At 42.5% G+C, this 20,269-nt stretch overlaps 1 protein-coding gene across 8 annotated transcripts in view; it reads left to right on the forward strand.

The window, feature by feature from the left end:
• The window catches only part of LOC122556090 (LIM domain containing preferred translocation partner in lipoma), a 376,029-nt gene that overhangs the window by 12,915 nt on the left and 342,845 nt on the right, over window positions 1-20,269 (forward strand). For 3 of the 8 annotated variants that reach the window (XM_043702534.1, XM_043702535.1, XM_043702543.1), the window contains exon 1: window positions 3,250-3,568. The exons of 3 other annotated variants lie outside the window; for them this stretch is intronic. The gene's annotated coding sequence lies outside the window, so the exon portion shown is untranslated. 2 more of the 8 variants (XM_043702541.1, XM_043702539.1) reach the window with 2 other exon arrangements.

The raw sequence follows: 20,269 nt of genomic DNA on the forward strand, positions 1-20,269 counted from the left end.
GGAAGATACTGAGACAAGGTGGGGGGAGGGGAAATGAGGAAACTGGTGAAATCCGAGTTCATCCCTTGTGGTTGGAGGGTTCCTAGGTGGAAGATACTGAGACAAGGTGGGGGGAGGGGAAATGAGGAAACTGGTGAAATCTGAGTTCATCCCTTGTGGTTGGAGGGTTCCTAGGCGGACCTCCCAACTCCTATTGAGTATAGGAGTTGGGAGGTCATGCTGTGGCTGTACAGGATGTTGCTTCAGCCATTTTTGGAATATTGCGACCAATTCTGGTCTCCTTCCTATCAGAAGGATGTTGTGAAACTTGAAAGGGTTCAGAAAAGATTTACAAGGATGTTGCCAGGGTTGGAGGATTTGAGCTATAGGGAGATGTTGAAAAGGCTGGGGCTGTTTTCTCTGGAGCGTTGGAGGCTGCAGGGTGACCTTAAAAAGGTTTATAAAATCATGAGGGGCACGGATAGGATATATAGACAAAGTCTTTTCCCTTGGGTGGGTGAGTCCAGAACTACAAGGCATAGGTTTAGAGTGGGACAGGAAAGATATAAAAGAGACCTAAGGGACAACATTTTCACACGGAGGGTGGTGCATAATGGAATGAGCTGCCAGAGGAAGTGGTGGAGGCTGGTACAATTGCAACATTTAAAAGACATCAGGATGGGTATATGAATAGGAAGGGTTTGGAGGGATATGGGCTGGGTGCTGGCAAATGGGACTAGATTAGGTTGGAATGTCTGGTTGGCATGGACGGGTTGGATGGGTTTCCATGCTGTACACTCTATGACTCTATTTGGGGAAGTGGTGAGCTAAGCTGATAGGCAGAGAGCTGGCAGAGTCTGATAGCACTAGATATGGTTGTAAGTGTTTCCTATAACAAGCTTTAGTATTGTACTTTTTGATTTCTAAAGAAATTCTGCAGTCTGTGTAATCATTTGTAGCATTTGACTATGATGATGCTGAGCGATGGAAATGGGAGATTCATGATGGATGATGGGGTATGGGCAATGGCAGATTGGTGAGTTACAGTTGGGTATGGGAAGTCAGAGAAGGGTGATGAGAGAGATTGATGAGGGAATGAGAGAGATGGGGACAGCCGATGTGGGAGATGGGAGTTGGGCAATGGGGAGATGGGTAAGGGGCATTGGGTGAGAAACGTTGTTTCTGGGTGATGAGTGACAAGTAGGATTCAAACTGGTCTTGATGGAAATTGGAGTAATGACCACAAAAGAGAGAGTGTGTGTGTGTGTGTGTGTGTGTGTGAGAGAGAGAGAGAGAGAGAAAAAGAGAGACACAGTGAGTGAGATGGTGTCTCAATCTGGGTGATGCTTCAGTCTGCTGCTTTTGGTGCCTCAATGTGTGGGTTATGATGTCTCCCAGAAGGTGCATTGTGTGGGCGTGTCAAAAGGCAATGTGTCATCAGGAGGAAGTATGAGGGCAGTCAGGGAGCAGTACTGGGCAGATGGGCATGTATGTGGACACTTAGAGGGCAGTACTTGGCTGGTCAGGGCTCAGTGTGCAGGAAGTCAAGGGACTGTGTGTGTGGTCAGGGATAGTTTGTAGGAATTCAGTTAACATGCGAATGGTCAGAAGGCAATGCGTAGGCAGTCAGGGGCAGTACATTCAGGGGAAGTATGAGGCCATTCAGGGAGCAGTGAGGGGCAAATGTTGGCCAGTCAGTGGGCAAATATTAAGCAGTGAGTGAGTGGTCGGGCCAGTTTGTAGTTGACCAGGCAAAAATAGGTGGTCAGGGGGCAATGCACAGTGTTTGGGTGCACTGCATGGGCATTCAGCGGGTAGTGTACAGTGGTCTAGGTAGCTCAACTGTCCACGTTGTCAAATGTAGAGATGGCTGCAAAATATTCACCTTAACTGTGTTCTCACTTGTACAAATGCGCCGAGAATGTGTGCCTGCCAGTACCTGTCTGTATAGATAGCTCACACCCTCTGTGCCTTGATTTCTGGATACTGTGTTTATTTACAGAGACGTTGATGCAAGTTACAGCATGGAAAGCGGCCATTTGGCCCCACGTGTCCTTGCTTGTAAATGGTTTTAATTACATTTACCCAATTTTGCCTTAATCCATCTCTCTTTCATTTTTGATGTTTTCAATGTTGGGGGGTTTGGAGAGAGAGGAGGGAATGGAGGGAGAGAAAGAGAGAGAGTGCGTGAGAAAAGAGGGGAGGGCTTGGAGAGAGAGAAGGGTGGCAGATGTAAATGGAAGAAGGGGCAGAGAGTTCGGAGCAGTTAGATAGCTAGCAAGAGAATTAAGTGATGGAGGCAGTGTGGAAGGAGGGATTGGAGAGAGAGAGAGACAAGATGGAGAGAGAAAGATGGGATTGGAGAGAAAAGATGGAGGGTGTCTGGTGGAGAGAATTCCAGGCTTGTGTTTAGTTCTCTCTGTGTGAAGATGTTCTGCCTGACATCACCATGTTTTAAATTTTAAAATTATGCTGCGTTGTTCTAGATTCTCTCACAAGAGAAATTTGTGTCTCTGTATCAAACTTAACAACCTGTTTCATAATCTGAAATACCTCAATCAGATCACCCCTTCATCTATACTCAATAAAATATAAACTCTGTGCGTGCAATTGGTCCTTGTAATTTAACCATTTTGTCCCAGGATCATTCTGGCAGCTCTGTGCTGCTCGCCCTCCAAGGTCGGCATCTGCAGGAGAGGCTCCTGATCTAACCCCGATGACTCCAGATGTGGTCAGTGTAAAGATGTGTAAACTGCTGCAGCACCATTTTCACACCCTTTGTAAACCTGCTGCCCTGAGATGAAAGGCAATATTCCATTAGCCTGTATAATTATTTTTTTGATTTGTCCTCATAATCTTTAAATAGAATTCAGTTAGTATGGGGTGCGGAGGAGGGAATAGGAGGTGTTTGCATGTGGATGGAGGAAGGTGAGGTGAGGCTTGCAGCATTGCAGGTCTTGTTAGATGAGCTGCATACCACTGTTTCAATGTTATGGATGACCACCTTTGTGATAACCTGATTGTGCCTGACTGCATTCAGCCTCATGCCTGCACTGCAGCCAGTCACTTTATTTTTGCTTTAGAAGTGACGACACTGTGAAGGTATGCGATATACATTTCAGAATGTAAAGTGTTAACTTTAAACATGTTACCATCTGACGCACTGATTCTAATCAAGTGAACTTGGCTGGTGATGCAGTGGATAAAACTGTCTTGAGATTGAACGAGCACAACCAAACTCCTTGCTGCTGGTGTGTGCAGGTTTTGGATTAAGTTAGAGAAGGATTTGCTTTGCGTATTCATGGGGAGAGACAGAAGCTGCTCTGTGGGACAATTCTTGCTTTTGAGTCTTCTGAAGAGTAGGGTTTGTAGCGGTAGTTCTTGTGCAGTTTATGGTAGTTTTCCATATTTGGAATTGTTGAGCAGTTGTTGGGATGGGAGGAAAGGGGAGGGATGTAGGAGGGAGGATTTGGTTATCTTTCCAGTAGGTTTCCTGTCAGTAGCTGTGCTGTGTGTGAGCACTGGGCCTGAGGTCTGAAGGATAGGCTGCTGCTGCTGCTGCCTAACGCTAACTTGGTCTAACCTCTCTGTAAGTGCAACAACTCTTTTAATTTGAGTTTAGGGGCGAAAGGGAGAACCCTGCCCCTCCCACCTCAGAGAAAAAAAAGTTCCTGGAAGGGAACAGACAAAGCAGGTTTGAACAAGAACATGGAGACAGAAGGATAGGGGGGAGAGAGAGAGAGAGAGAGAGAGAGAGACTTTTTTTTAAAACTGCAGTCTCTTGCTTATGTTTGCTTAAAAATGGACAACTTTGCTGGACCTACAACATGGATGCCACTGATCAAAGAGAGAGAATGCTGGGAGGGAGACACAGAGATACAGAGAAAGAAGGGGAGTCAGACAGGCAGAGAGTGGAGAGACACATACACACAGGTGGGGGTGAGACAGATAGGGGTGTAGTAGCAGAGAGGGAGACCGAGTTGGGGAGACAGTGATAGAGGAAGAGAGAGAAACAAATAAACAGAAGAGGGGAGAGAGAGGAGCTTACACACACATACACTAGGAAAGACAGAAAGTAAGAGAGAGAGAGGGCAGAAGGAAGCAATAGACAGGGTACGGGAAGGAGAAAGGGAGAGACTGAGAGAGAGAGAGATGCACAAAGGGAGGCAGAGACCATCATGGAAGAGGGGAAAGACAGACAGAAAGGTTGGGAGATGGTCAGATTGGGAGGGAAAAAAGACATAGAGGGACATGCATACACAGAAAGGGAGGGAGAAAGAAATAGAAAGAGAAAAAGACAATGCACAGCGAGAGAGAGAGATACACTGAGACAGAAAGATGGAGATACACAGAGTGTACACTAGGCCATAAATAATTTGCCTGCACATTGAACTGGGTGGTGTCCCTCTGATTGTTGTATTTTTCTGTGCTCGTTAATAGTATAAATGTTAACCCTTTGAGGACAACCTCCCTACTGCAACATGTCTCTGCTGTTCATAGTTATCAGAACAATATTCCATTTGTGTCTGTAAGGTGTATGTCAGTGATGTGTAAGTTGTGTCTGTGATATTTAAGTTTTGTTTGTTGAGTTTGCAATATATCTGTTTTATATGCTTCTGTTATATGCTTGCTGATTGTATACAATAGCCTGACTTGCGCATGATCGACAGCAATTCCATTGCGGTGAAAATGCTGGAGGAAGTCAAGACTCCAGAGTCTTATCCCAATCCCGATGTTGCTGATGTTTCCAGTGGCAGGAAATAGGGGGAAGCCATATTTACATAAACATAGTTCCTGGAGGCAGCAGGCCATTTAAGTGACCAGCGCTGAAAATGTGTTGCTGGAACAGCGCAGCAGGTCAGGCAGCATCCAGGGAACAGGAGAATCGACGTTTCGGGCATAAGCCCTTCCAAGTCTGTGTATGCATGTCCCTCTATGTCTTATGCCCGAAACGTCGATTCTCCTGTTCCCTGGATGCGGACTGACCTGCTGCGCTGTTCCAGCAACACATTTTCAGCTTTGATCTCCAGCATCTGCAGACCTCACTTTCTCCTCCATTTAAGTGACCAACTGCCTTCAGTGAAATGAAGGTTTGGAGTCCCTGGTGTCTGGAGCCTGTGAAGCGGAGGTTGAACCAGATAAGAACAGGTTTGTTCTCATTGCATTTCTTTTGGATTGCTAGAGCATACATTTTGAGATCTGTAGATACGATTGTAGAATGCTTTGGGAATGAAGATCAGGGATCCTCTGGGGGTGTCCAGGTGCCTTTTGGGACTGTGAACTGTGCATTGTGCATAAATGATATATAAACCCCTTGGAATAGTCTAACCTTTCGAGAAGTCTCTAAAAGAACCAAAATGTTATTTATTTGATTCATTCATGTAATATGGGCACCTCTGGCTGGGCCAGCATTTATTGTCCATCCCTAGTTGCCTGGAAGAATGTGATTGTGAGCTGCCTTCTTGAACCATTGCTGTCCATTTGTTGTAGGTATACCCCCAATTCTAAAAGGGAGGGAATTCTAGGATTTTGGCACTGAAGGAACTGTGATATATTTCCAAGTCAGGATGGTGAGTGGCTTGGAGGGGATTATCAGATTAGCAATGAATTGAATAGCAGAGCAGATTCAATGGGTTGAATGGCCCACTTCTGTTCCTACCTCTTATGGTCTTACTGAGCCTCAGTGAAAAGGGCATGTGCCCGAAACGTCGAATCTTCTGTTCCCTAGATGCTGCCTGACCTGCTGTGCTGTTCCAGCAATAAAGTTTCAGCTTTGATCTCCAGCGTCTGCAGACCTCACTTTCTCCATCTTCTAGATGGGGCACACTGCTGCTACTGATTGTAGGTGCTGTAGGACTGAATGTTTGCAAATGTGGTGCCAATTAAAGTTGCTGTTTATTGTCAAGCTTCTTGAGTGTTGTTGGAGCTGTGCTCTTCAAGACAAGTGGAGTGTATTCTTGATTTATTCCATGTGAGCAGTAGACAGGTATTGGCAAGATAGGAGTTAAGTTATTCATTGCAAGATTCCTAGCCTCTTGGCTGCTCTTGTAGCCATAGTATTAAAATGGCCTGCCACTTGAGCCATGTTCCACTTCATTTGGTGGTTAAAAGTGGACCATGTCCACAGGGATACCACGTATAAAGCTCTGAATAAGAGTTATGGCGGGGACATATCCAATTCTGCCCTCATTCTGATGGCCACCTTTGTGTGTAGATGCATCAAGCTGTGTGCAGACCCTTGGTACTCAAACATCAAATGTGTCTACGTACTGAGGTTCTAACTGTGTCTAGTATTATGAACGATGGAACTGGCCTCGCTACCATGGAATACTCGGAGTAGTTGGACCATTTCGTATCACCTGTTCCTCATGGCAATAATTGTAAAAGAAAATATCTTTGACGATAAAAATTAGAGGTGTAGTGAAGGTTACCTCAGATTGCAATGGGATCTTGACCAGATGGGCAAATGGGCTGAGAAATGGCAGATGGAGTTTAATTTAGTTAAATGCGAGGCGCTGCATTTTGGGAAAGCAAATCTTAGCAGGACTTATACAATTAATGGTAAGGTCCTAGGGAGTGTTGCTGAACAAAGAGACCTTGGAGTGCAGGTTCATAGCTCCTTGAAAGTGGAGTTGCAGGTAGATAGGGTAGTGAAGAAGATATTTGGTATGTCTCCCTTCATTGGTCAGAATATTAAGTATAGGAGTTGGGAGATCATGTTGCGGCTGTGCAGGACATTGGTTAGGCCACTGTTGGAATATTGCATGTCATTCTTGTCTCCTTCCTATCGGAAAGATGTTGTGAAACTTGAAAGGTTCTGAAAAGATTTACAAGGACGTTGCCAGCGTTGGAGTATTTGAGTTACAGGGGGATATTGAACAGGCTGGGGCTGTTTTCCCTAGAGCATTGGAGGCTGAGGGGTGACCTTATAAAATCATCATGGGCATGGATAGCGTAAATAAACAAGGTCTTTTCCCTGGGGTGGGTGAGTCCAGTACTAAAGGGCATAGGTTTAGGATGAGAGACAAAAGATATAAAAGAGACCTAAGGGGCAAATGTTTCATGCAGGGGATGGTACGTGTGTGGATTGAGTTGTCAGAGGAAGTGGTGGAGGCTGGTACAATTGCAACATGTAAAAGGCATCCGAATGGGTATATGAATTGGAAGGTTTTGGAACGATATGGACTGCATGCTGGCAGGTGGGATTCGATTGAGTTGGGATATCTGGTCGGCATGGACGAGTTGGACCGAAGGGTCTGTTTCCATGCTGTACATCTCTTTGACTCTATGACTAAGTCTGCCAGGAAGTGGTCAGCACGTAGTGTCCTCGAACCCCTGCAGGAAAAGGCGGGTAAATCCTGTTGCGTGGTTCCCTGAGCAGATTGTCCAAGATAATTGTCAAAATGCCTTGTCACCAGAACTTTCCAACAAACACAAAGATGTAGCTTGGCTACGGTAAGAAAGGCACTGCCCATCAGATCTCTCACATGCCTGCTGTCTGAGTCCCAGCTCATGCTGCCTTCGAAGTTGCTGGGCTGCCAAAGAGACTGTCACACATCTCCTTCTGGAATGTGCTTTTGCAAAGACGGTCTACAGTGAGATGTAGTGCTTTATGTTGTGGTTCATCCTGAGCTGTTCCATGAGGCAGGACTCCATGCTCTGTGAGCTGTTCCCCAGGACACACACCGAGACAAACATTGACTGCACCTGGAGGACTGTCGACTTGGTGAAAGATGCTCTTTGATTTGCTCAAAACCTGTTGGTCTTCCAGTGTAAAGAGTTGACCTCGACTGAGTGTTACAGACTAGCACATTCTAAGTCCAGACTGCATGCTGAAGGATGCACTATAGCTTGGAGCAACTGCCACCAAGGTACAGTGAGGGTCAAGGGTCAAGGGTCTTTCAGCCAAAGTACAGTGAGGGTCATTCAGTTATCAGACCTGTTTCGTGGCTCAAAGGTAACGTATACCTTACCTGCATAAGTAGAAATGCCTTTTTTTTGCAACTCTGAGAAGTTGTGAGAAATGGCAAAACTTAAATGCACTTTTTTCTGTGAAAATACTGTACAGATACTATTCAGAACCCTGTATGTACATACTGATGATTTTATGAATAAAATATACGTTAAAATGAAATAAATTAATAGCCAGTCCAGTTTAGTTTAATGATACCCCCTCCGAGATGTTGATAGTGGCAGATTCAATGATGGTAACGTCATTGAATATCAAGGAACAATGGTTAGATTCTCTCTTGCTGAAGATGGTTATTGCCTGATAGCCCAAACTTGGCTATTTTCCAGGTCTTGCTGCATTTAGACATTAACAGCTTCAGTATCTGAGGATTTGCAAATGGTGCTGAGCATTGTGTATCCCCACTTCTGACCTTATATTGGAGGGAAGGTCATTGATGAAGCAGCTGAAGATGGTTGGGCCTAGGACTCTACCTTGAGGAGATATCAGAAGTTAGGCCTAAGCATCAAAATAGTGCTGTCTTTGGGGAATGAGATTCTGTGGAGCCTATGGTGAACCTTGAATTTTCCTTCGGAATGATTTACCAAACTGAGCACCAGGCTTCTGTTCATTTTGCAATTTGAAGGATTGACAGTGGCCACATACCATTGAGTTTTGAGCAGTTTATAACAATCAAATCAAATGGACAATTCAGTGTTAAACTGATGCAAGGCGGAACACCATCCCAAATCAGCTCATTGACACTCTCAGCTTCCTGAATGGAATTGATAGCTACTCATTCCATTCTGATACTCTGTCACTTTTTTTCACCTTAATGTTATGATGTGGAGGTGTCGTGTTGGACTGGGGTGGGCAAAGTTAAAAATCACACAAAATCAACTTATAGTATCAGATACCTGACAAAGGAGCAGTGCTGTGAAAGTAGTACTTCCAAATAAACCTGTTGGACTATAGGCTGATGCTGTGTGATTTTTATCTTTGTCCTCCTTAATGGTGATGTGGAGGACTGGGGTGGCTACAGCTCCCCCTTTACATCTGCGCTGTGCTGTCTCTCTGTCTCTCTCACACACTCACTCTCAGACTCTCTCTCTTTCTGTCTCCCACTTGGTGTATCTCTCAAACACAATTCGTACTTTCAGGAAGTTGTATAGTACAAAAGGAGGACATTCAGCCCATTGGTCTGCACCTTCTCACTAAATGATCTTATCTCTTAGACTGAACTAATTCTAATCTTTTTTTGACCTCACACTCCTAGCATGAAAAGAAGTGTAATTTCCCTTTACACTTTAAATGATAACTCTAAATTTTCATTCTAGTTTCCATTTATTTGATAAGTAGAACTTGCTTTATTCTGATTTACTGAAGCAAATCTTTACATATTTTCACCACCGTTACATCTTACTTTTCCTCTGATACTTTGAATTATCTCCATATCCACCTCTCTCGAAGACAATAAGACCATAAGCTGTCCATAAGGAGTAGTAGTAGGTTATTTGGCCTCTTGAGTCTGCTCCACCATTGGATGAGATAATGTCTGATCTGGTAATCCTCATCTCAAAGTGCCTGCCTTATCCCCTCAATGTTTGATGTCTTACTAACTAAAATTTGTCTATTTGAGCCTTGAATATACTGAATGTCCCAACTTTTACAGTCCACTGTGCTAAAGAATTCCACAGATTTATTACCCTCTGAGGGAAGAAGTTCCTCCTCATCTCTCTCTCAAATGGGTGACCCCTTTCTCTGAGATTATGCCTCTGATCATAGACACTCCTAAAACGGGAAACAACCTTTTTGCATTTACCTGGTCCAGTTCCCTTAGCGTTCTATGCTTCTATAAGGTTGTCTCACATTCTTCTAAACTCCAATACAAACCTACTCAACCTCTTCTCATTAAACACTCCCACCTTACCTGGGGTCAACCACCCAAACTTCCTCCGATGGTCTCCGTTGCTAGTATATCGTTCCTTAAATAAGGGAACCGAAACTGTTCACAGTATTCCAGATGTGGTCTCACTGGTTAGAGTCTAGATTAGAGTGGTGCTGGAAAAGCATAGCAGGTCAGGCAGTATCCGAGGAATAGAAAAACCGACTGAAGGCCTAATGAAGGGCTTTTGCCGCCTGACCTGCTGTGCTTTTCCAGCACCACTCTAATCTAGACTCTGATTTCCAGCATCTGTAGTCCTCACCTTTGCCTAGTGGTCTCACTGGTGCCTTGTGCAGTTTTAGCAAGACTCCATTTCTTTTGAAATAAAGGCCAACTGTCCATTTGCCTTTCCACTTACCTGCTGAAGTTGGGAATCTAAATTTTTATTTATTCATACATGACACAACCAGATCCCTCTGTGCTTTAGCTTTCTTAATTCTGTTCCCATTTCAGTAACATTCAGACTGTCTATACTTCCCTCATGACCTTCCTAAAGTGTGCTGCCTAAATCTGGACCCACTGTTCTGACTGCTAACCAATAGTTTGTGCAAATTCCTAGTTCAGTTGATCATGGCTGTAATTTGTTTCTTTTTAGCAAATTTCTGATCCCATCAAGCCACATTTCATTCTGTGTCCTCCATGCTAAATATCCAAACTGTCCAGCGATGAGCAGGCTGGGTGGATTAACTGTAGAAAATGCAGGATTGCAGGAATAGGATAGAGGGGTGAGATGCTCTTTGGAGGGTGGTTGTAGACCTGATGGGTTGAGTGGCCTGCTTCCACACTGTAGGGATTCTTCTGAAGTATCATTGAACGTACGTATTCAGAATTTAGAAGCATATTATAGAAATAGAATTTGGGCATGTAATTGTTGAATTAATAGAGTACGAGTGAATGCATGTTTCTCTGAAAAATATGTAGTGGGATCCCCAAGGACTGATATTAGGATTTTTGCATTTCTTGCTTGAACCTGGGTATAATTCAAACTTGAAAAAAACTTGAATAGTGTTAAGAAATAGAAAACCTTTGGGGATTGAGTATACCAACACTTAAAATCGACAGTATAACTTTATTCAGATGGAATTGTAAATTCTTCACAAAGAATATGAAGAATGGAATTTTCCATTTTTAGATAATGTGTTTTGTTGATTGAGACACATGGTCCCTTTTGGCAGCCAGTCCTCCTCTGCACCTTCCTTCCACCATTGCTTCCAGGTCTGTGCCCATGAATAGTACAAAATGTGGCTTTTTTCATATTTGACAGTGAGTAGGATAGCAGCAGAGTTCTAGAGGATGGAAGCAGGCTGGTGAAACGGGCAGATGCATGTTTGATGCAGACTAATGCAGATAAATGAAATATGATGTACTTTGGGAGAAGTGTGGAGAAAGTGAGGACTGCAGATCTTGGAGATCAGAGTCGAGAGTGTGTTTTTGGAAAAGCACAACAGGTTAGGTAGGTGAAGGTGGGGGAGAAGGTGATAGGTCGGAGAGGAGGGTGGAGCAGATAGGTGGGAAAGACGGACAGGTGAAGAGGGCGGTGCTGAATTGGAGTCTTGGGACTGGGATAAGGTCGGGGGAGGGGAAATGAGGAAAGTGGTGAAATCCACATTAATCCTATGGGGCTGCAGGGTCCCAAGGCAGATGATGAGGTGCTCTTCCTCCAGGCTTCAGGTGGTAGAGTTTGGCAAAGGAGGAGGCCCAAGACCTGTATGTCCTTGGTAGAGGGAGGGGGAGTTGAGGTGTTTAGCCATGGGGTGGTGGGGTTGGTTGGTGTGGGTGTCCCAGAGATGTTCTCTGAAACGATCTGCAAGTTGGGAAAAGTTGTGTTGAGGTGGCCAACACAGCATCACGTTCCCTGGTGAACATTTCTATCTCAGGCCTACTGCAGTGCTACAGACTCAATGCAAGCTGGAAGGGCAACCCTCATTTCCTGCTTGGGGACCTTCCATTCTTCAGGACTCAGTATTGAGTTAGAACATGATTGCCTCTACCCATATTTATTACTAATCTCCACAACCCGGGTCCTGTCATGATATGGGTTATTTTCAGTCCAGCCAACCCGTTATCACTTATCTAGCTCCATTTCTTCCCTGTTTTGATAACTCAATCCCCTTTGTCTGCTTAAACTTTCTTTTCCTCTCCCTCTCATTGGACTCCCTCACCACCTATTCACTCACTTCTTGTCACTCTCACCTGCCTATCATCAGCATAAATACTATTGTGTCCTAGCTGCTACCAATTCTGAAGAAAGGTCATTGGACTCAATGTTAATTTGATTTTCTCTCCACTAATGCTTCCAGACCTGTTAAGTTTCTCCAGCAGTTTCTGTTTTTGTGTGTTTCACATCTCCAGCATCTGCAGTTCTTTGTTTTATGTTTATACAATTGAAGAAAACTGATTTTTGGATTTATGGAGAAAACTCTGTGGAGTGTGGCTAGTTAGACAATTCTTTTAAAGGATTAGCATAGGAATGTTGGTTCAAATGGGCTCTTTGCGTGCTGTAAGATTTCATGATTCCTTGAAAATTACATTTGAATTTTCTTCCTCTACTCTATCAAGAAGTTCATTCCAGATTACAACAAGTCACTGCATAAAAAGAAATGTTTCTCTTTGTATCGCCTCATCAATTACCACTTATGGTAACATAAACCACATTCCAGTAATTCTGTTGAAAAACTTTCTTCTAATCTTGTCCTCTCTAATGATTTCATTCCTCAGTCCAAAATTTCCATTTTTGTCCCTGACTGGAAACTCAGTGAGCTATCTGCTTGCCAATGGTTGTTATGATGTAATTTCTGTTTGTTTTACTAAAGATTGTGTAAGTTGACAAAGTCAGTGGTGAAGATGGCAAAAGTCCAGCGAGACATGTCAGGAAATGGTGTGCACTCAATTGCTTTGCTGATTTTCTATCCTTTAACATTAGCAGATGAAAACATGCAAAACAAAGCACTGGGCTCTTTTTCCGAGGGATAGAATTGCAAAGTAGTGAAGTTGTATTAAACTTACATAGAAGCTTTGTTAGATCACAGTTGGATCACTATGAACAGTTCTGATCTCCATATTACATACATCCAGACACTGGGGAATGTGGGGAAAAAAAACAAGTATAACACCAGAATTGAGAGCATTTTAACGATCTGAAATGATTGAATGGGCTGAAGTTATTTTTTCCCAGCAAGGACTGAGAGGATGATCTGATTTAAGATCGTGAAGGTGTTTGATGGGGCAGGTGTTGAAAGGATCTTCGGATGGTACTGCATAGAACGAGATACTTCAGCTCTTTGTGCCTTTTAATAGAGCTGTTCAATTTAATCCTACTCTGCTGTGCTCTGTCATTTTCTTTCTTTTCAAGTATTTACCTAATTTTCTTTAGAAAATTATTGTAAAATCATGCTTCTAAAACCCGTTCAGGCAGTAAATTCAGCAAAACTTATTGTATGTATCGTGACTCATTGGGATTGTTTGCTGGAAATCAAGCCCACTATTCCTGGAGTTGTCACAAATGTGGGAATTTGATTAACCCATCAAATAACACAACTTTACTGAACTGTCTATTTCAAGTTAAAATAATATGCATATGTTTTTCATTATCAGGATAATCACTATTTACTGCAATCAAATTTCTTTAATCAAGGGCAAGAAAGAACCATAAATGCTAATCTACAATTCTATAACTTAAAATCTACCCCTTTCTTAAAATTCCGATACCTCTCATCAAATTCAGTTTGCCATTCACAAATCCTTGTTGACTATGCCCAGTCAGACCATTAGCAACCACATGTGTATTTATCCCATGTTTTATAATAGATTCAACCATTTACCTTACTACAGATGTAAAGCTAACAGGTCTGATGTTTCCTGTTTTCCCTTTCACTCCATTCTTAAATAGTGGTGATAAACATGGCTGCAATACATTCATTTACCTCACCGAAGTCATTAATGTATACTGTAAATAATTGTAGCCCCAGCACTGATTTCTTTAACACTCCATTAGTTGCAGGTTGTCATCTTAAAAAGTGCCCCTATCTCAGTTCTTTATCTTCTATCACTGAGCCAATCCTCTATCCATGTTAATATTGTGTCCCCAACAGATGGGCTCTTGTCTTATTAGTAGCCTTATGTACAGATCACAATAAACACATTTTGGGAAATCCAAATATATTACACCTCCTGGTTCCCCTTTCTCTATCCTGTTTGTTACATCGTCAAAGAATTCTAATAAATTTGTCAGGCACGACTTTCCCTTCATGGAACCATGAAATATATTGACAAGTTTCCATTTATCCAAAAATGTGTTACGACCTCAAGCCAACAGTTTGGTTAAATATGACTTCTCTTTCGGAAAACCATGTTGACTTTGTTTACTTACCTTGAAATTATTCAAGCGCCTTACTATAACTTCCTTAAGCATAGCTTCTAACGTTTTCCCTGTGACAGATGTTGAGCTGTGATGTGAGATTTAGTAATGCTGCATCTAGTGGGGGAAAACAATGATAAATTGGATGGTAAAAATGTTCAACTTGAAGAAAACCCTGCATTGAGATGTCAGAGTTAAAGTGGTGATAAGTAAAGATGTAAATGCAGTTTAAGTATACAGCATCTTGATAAGTGGATGTCTGAGTGAGGAGATAATTGAATGAGCCAATGATACTGAGATAATTTGAAATAAATTTCAGTAAGGTGCATATTACTGTAGATGGATCCTTTAGCTATATATTATTGTGGAACTGTATAATATTCCAGAAATGTACACTATCTCAGAACATTTTAAGATGTCTAAGTTACGTAATACCTTGAAGTCCTATAATATCCCTGAGTTAATAATATCCCAGAGCCTTATAGTATACCGGAACTTTATAATATCTTGAGGCATGTAATATCTTGGAACTCTTTATAGTCCAGGAACCAATTTGATTGGCTGTTATTTCTCTCAAAGCGTTGAAAATGAATTGCTGTTTTCCTTATGATTTGAAAAAAATACAAGATCACAGGATCAGGAAGAATCCATTCAATCCATTGAATGTATTCTACCATTCAGTTAGATCATGAAACATTATCTACCAAGTGCCACTTTCCTTTGCTGTTTCCATATCTCTAGAAGTCACCAGACTTTAGAAATCTGCGGATTTTTGACTTGAACCAGCACAATGGTTGAACGTCCACAACCTTTGGGGATCGAAAATTCCAAAGATTTGCAAACCTTTGAGGAAGGAATTTTCTCCTCATTTAAGTCCTACATGGTTGAGCCTTATCCTGAGACTTTGTCCTGTGGTTCTAGACCCCAAGACAGCAGAAACATTCTTTCTACGTGCATCATGTCTTGGTCTGCAAGAAATTTGTATGTTTCTATGGGATCACCTCTCATTCTTTGAAATTCCCCAGAAAAACACAGACCTGAATCTTCTCAACCTCGTTTCATAGGATGGTTCTGCCATCCCAGGAAACAGTCTGGTGAATTTGCACGAGGCTTCCTCTATGGTACATTATCAAGGTGACCAGAACTGCAGTCTCACCAAGATTCTATGCAATTGCAATAGGATGTTGATTCTACTTGAATTCTCTTGCAATGAAGGCTAACATACCATTTGTAATCCTTATCAATTGTTGAACATGCACGCTAGCTTTGGAAAGTGAAGTGAAAGACAGAATAGTCCAAGAGGACCATAGATTGCTCTCTCATTAGAAAGTAGTGACTGGTGGTCAGTTTAATCTGAGGGTCACCACATAAGACCACCAGACTATAAGAAATAGAAACAGGAATAGATCGTTTGCCCCTTGGAGCCTTCTATCCTTTCAGTAGGATCATGACTGATCTGAAATTCCTCACGTCCACGTTCCTATGTTTCTCCCTAACCCTTCATTTCCCTATTAGATTAGATTCCCTACAGTATGGAAACAGGCCCTTCGGTCCAACAAGTCCACACCGACCCTCCGAAGAGTAACCCACCCAGACCCACTCCCCTACTCTATATTTACCCCTGACTAATGTACTGATCAAGAATCTATTTATCTTTGCATTAAGTATATATAAGGACTCTTCCTCCACAGCTCTCCCTAGAAAGGAATTCTTAAGACTCTCAACCTTTTGAGAGAAGAAATTGTCATCATCTCTGTCTTAAATTGGTGCCTCTTTTTCCTGAGACCATGCCTTCTGATCCCAGATTCTCCTGTGAAGGGTCACATTCTCTCAGCATTTACCCTGTCAAGCCCCTTAAGAACCACATCTGTTTCTATAAGATTAATACTCATTTTTTAAAAATAAAGTGAGTAGAGTCCCAACCTGTTTAGCCTTTGCTTAAAAGTAAACCCTTCCGTATCAGGAATTATCCGAGTGAATCTTCTCTGAGCTGTGTCCGGTGAAATTATATCTTACTTTAAATGAGAGGTCGTGCTCACAGTACTCCAAATGTGGTCTCACCTGTATCTTGTTCAATTGCTATAAGACGTACTCTTATACCCCAACCTTCTTGAAATAAGAGCCAATATTCCATTAACCTTCCTGATTACCTGCTGCACCTCTGTGCTAGCTTTCTATGTTTCATGCACTAGTACTCCTACTCCTTTGTGTTGCAACTTTCTGCAGGTTTTCCCCATTAAATGATACCCTGTTCTTTTGTTCTTCGTTCCAAAGTGAACAAACTTCACATTTTTTCACTTTATATTCCACTTACCAACTTCTTGCCCACTCACCTAACCTATCAGTTTTAATTTTCCAAGTGTGTTGCTATTACGTCGTTAACAATAGATTCTAATACTTTTCCAATAATAGATGTTAAGCTAACTGGCCTATAGCTAATTTTTCTGTCTCCCTTTTTGAATTGGGGTGTCACATTAGCAGTTTTCCAATCCTCCAGCACTTTTGTAGAATACAAGAATTTTTGGAAAATTACAACCAGCTCATCCGCCAACTCTATAGTTACAGGTGGTTATCATATAAAGTGTGCTTCAGTAGCATGATTTGGCTATGATGTTGCTGAAGAATTAGGGAACAGTATTTTTGAGAATGCTTACCTCTGTTCGCAATAGCATGATTCCAGCGGTGATCGTTTCAAATGCTTCATTCAGCACATGCCGACATCAGCACCAAATTCTCCCTGCCATTCTGTGGATGTGCTGATGTCTGTTGCTGTCAGAGCATGTGAGAAGTACAGTGCCTACATTGAGCAGCTTCATCTCAAAAATTAAACTAATGAATGTACATTGCTCTCCCTCTAAAACAAGAATATCCTTGTATAATTCCTGTTTAAACCCTGTATAATTCTTTCAGGACTACTTTACTCTTATACATTTGCCTTTCTAATTTGCACTTGTACCTGCATATCACATAATCTACTCCTAGATAATGTTTTTTTTTGCAAAAATGGTAGGGCATAGTGATAAGAACGTTAGCAAGAAGCATCTCCGCTGATAAAATTGCAAGTGGTGAATGCAAAAGAAAGGCTATAACACTGGAAGAGAAGCCAGATGCTATAAAGCATTTTGACCATAAGGAGAGAACATGTGATATAGCTCACAGGTTGGCTTTGAAGAAGTGGAAATTGAGGATATGGAAGAGCTGCTTGAGTCTAACTGTGAAGACCTCTCTACAGCTGATTGTCGCTGAATGGGAAGTAGAAGCTGGAGATGAAGATGAAGTAGTCCAGGATGCAGCATCATGACAGCTTCCCATTTCTCTTTTGGCTTCTATCCTAAGATATCATCTGGCACCTTTTTCAAGACAGAAGCAAAAGGGCAAAGCAGCAGAAACTGGATGTCTTTTTTTTAAACCAACCCCCAAGAAACAGTCAGAAGACAGCCACCCACCTCTGCAACCACAACTACACCTGAGGGTGGTGATGATGAAGACTCGCTGTCCCTGCATTAACAATATTTTTTCAACGTGATGCATTAAATTGACTTTTGCTTCATTAATAAATATGAATTAAGCCTTCATTCAGGCTGTGCTATACTTTGTGTTAGATGTTTGGGTGATTTTTGACGATCATTGTTTGCTGGCCTGCCCCTAACCCCACTTTTCCAAAAGGCCACACTATTTATATTAAGCGTTTTTTTATTAAGCAAGGTTTCACTGCAACGCAACTACTGCGTTATAGGAGAACTACCTGAACTTCTTTAGGGATCATAGGGGATACAAGCTATTAGGTCCAGGGATCCACTTTAGCCTCATTAGTTTGTCTAATACTACTTCTTTAGTGATAGTGGTGGTACTTAATTCCTTCCCATATTCTTTATGCTTAATGGAATGTTCAAAGAATTTTTCATCGTAAAGGCTGATGCAAAATATCTACTTAACTCTTCTGACCTTTCATTGTTCCCCATAACTGCATCGTCAGATTCTCAGGTGTGGAGTGAGGTTGAGAAGGCAGGGTGTTCATGGTGACCACAGCCAGTTTAGGAATTAAACCTGTGTTGTTGATATCATGTAAGTCTGCTGGTGAGCCAACCAACCTCAATTAGTCCCATGAATAAGGAAACTAACAACCTCTCACATTTAAGAAATATTCCGTCTTCCTTTTTTTTCTATCGAAATGAGGAACTTTACACTTGTAAACATTATTTTCCATTAGATTAGATTAGGTTCCCTACAGTATGGAAACAGGGCCTTCGGCCCAACAAATCCATACTGACCCTCCGAAGAGTAACCCACCCAAACCCGTTCTCCTATCCTATATTTACCCCTAACTAATGCACCTATCACTATGGGCATTTAGCGTGGCCAGTTCACCTAACCTGTACATGTTTGGATTGTGGGAGGAAACCCACACAGACACAGGGAGAATGTGCAAACTCCACACAGACAGTCGCCCGAGGCCGGAATCGAACCCGGGTCCTGGCGCTGTGAGGCAGAAGTGCTAATCACTGAGCCACCGTGCTGCCCTGCCCTGGGCTTGCCATTTGCCTAGCCTGCCCAAGTCCTCTTGGATCCTCCTTCTTCACCTTCACAATTCACAGAGTGACAGAAGTATTATAGCACAGAAGGAAGACATTCAGCACATCATATCTGCACCCAGTTCTCCAAATGACTGTCGAGAGTTAGCGCCATTGCCCTGCATTTTCCTATCAGTTTGTACACTGAATAATTTTCTATATAGAAACAATTGAATTGAACCTGCCTCCATTATCCTTCCAGGCAGTGCATTTCAAACCTGAACCACGCATAAAATGAAAGAATGTTTCCTTACATTACATTTGCTTTCGTTGCAAGTCTCTCAAACTCTGTAGCCCTTGTTCTTGATCCTTAAACTAGCGGGAGCAGTTTCTCCCTGTCTATTCAGTCCTTTTGTGATTTTGAAAATTTCTACCAGGTTTCCTCTTTAATGCCCTCTCTCCAAGGAGAACAGTCCCAACCTCGCCATTCTGTCATCATAATTGAAAACCATTTCATTTATCCCTGAAATCATTTTTGTTAATGTTTTCTGCACTCTTTCTAAATTGTTTATGTCTTTCCTATAGGTTGCCCAGAACTATATTCATCATTCCAGGTGACGTCTAACAAGTGTCTTGTACAAGTCTTACACAAATTCAGCATCACCTTCTTGCTATTGTACTCTATTAATAAAGCTGAGGATAGTATATGTTTTATTAAATTTTCTCCCCACATATCTTGTCACTTTTAAAGATCTGTACGTATACTACCTAGGTCCCTCTACTTCTGTACCCCCTTTGGAATTGTACCCCTTAATTATTGTCTGCCCATGTTCTCCCTGCTAAATTGTATCACCTCACGATTCTCTATATTGAACTTCAGCTGCCACTAATCCGCCCAGGCAAAAGTGAGGACTGCAGATTAGATTAGATTAGATTGCTTACAGTGTGGAAACAGGCCCTTCGACCCAACAAGCCCACACTGACTCGCTGAAGCGCAACCCACCCAGACCCATTCCCCTACATTTACCCCTTCACCTAACACTATGGGCAATTTAGCATGGCCAATTCACCTAACCTGCACATTTTTGGACTGTGGGAGGAAACCCACGCAGACACTGGGAGAATGTGCAAACTCCACACAGTCAGTCGCCTGAGGCGGGAATTGAACCCTGGTCTCTGGCGCTGTGAGGCAGCAGTGCTAACCACTGTGCCACCATGCTGCCCACGGAGATCAGAGTCTAGATTAGAGTGGTGCTGGAAAAGCAGAGCAGGTCAGGCAGCATCCGAGGAGCAGGAAAGTCAACATTTTGTGCAAAAGCCCTTCATCAGGAATGGAGGCAGGGAACCTCCAGGGTGGAGAGATAAATGGAAGGGGGGTTGGGACTAGGGAGAAGGTAGTAAAGAGTACAATAGGTGAATGGGGTGGGGATGGAGGTGATAGACCAGAGAGGAGGGTGGAGCAGATAGGTGGGAAGGAAGATTGGTCATGAGGATGGTGCTGAGCTGGAAGGTTGGAACTGGAGTAAGGT

Source organism: Chiloscyllium plagiosum, chromosome 13 (assembly GCF_004010195.1).
Source record: "Chiloscyllium plagiosum isolate BGI_BamShark_2017 chromosome 13, ASM401019v2, whole genome shotgun sequence".
Lineage (NCBI taxonomy): Eukaryota > Metazoa > Chordata > Chondrichthyes > Orectolobiformes > Hemiscylliidae > Chiloscyllium > Chiloscyllium plagiosum.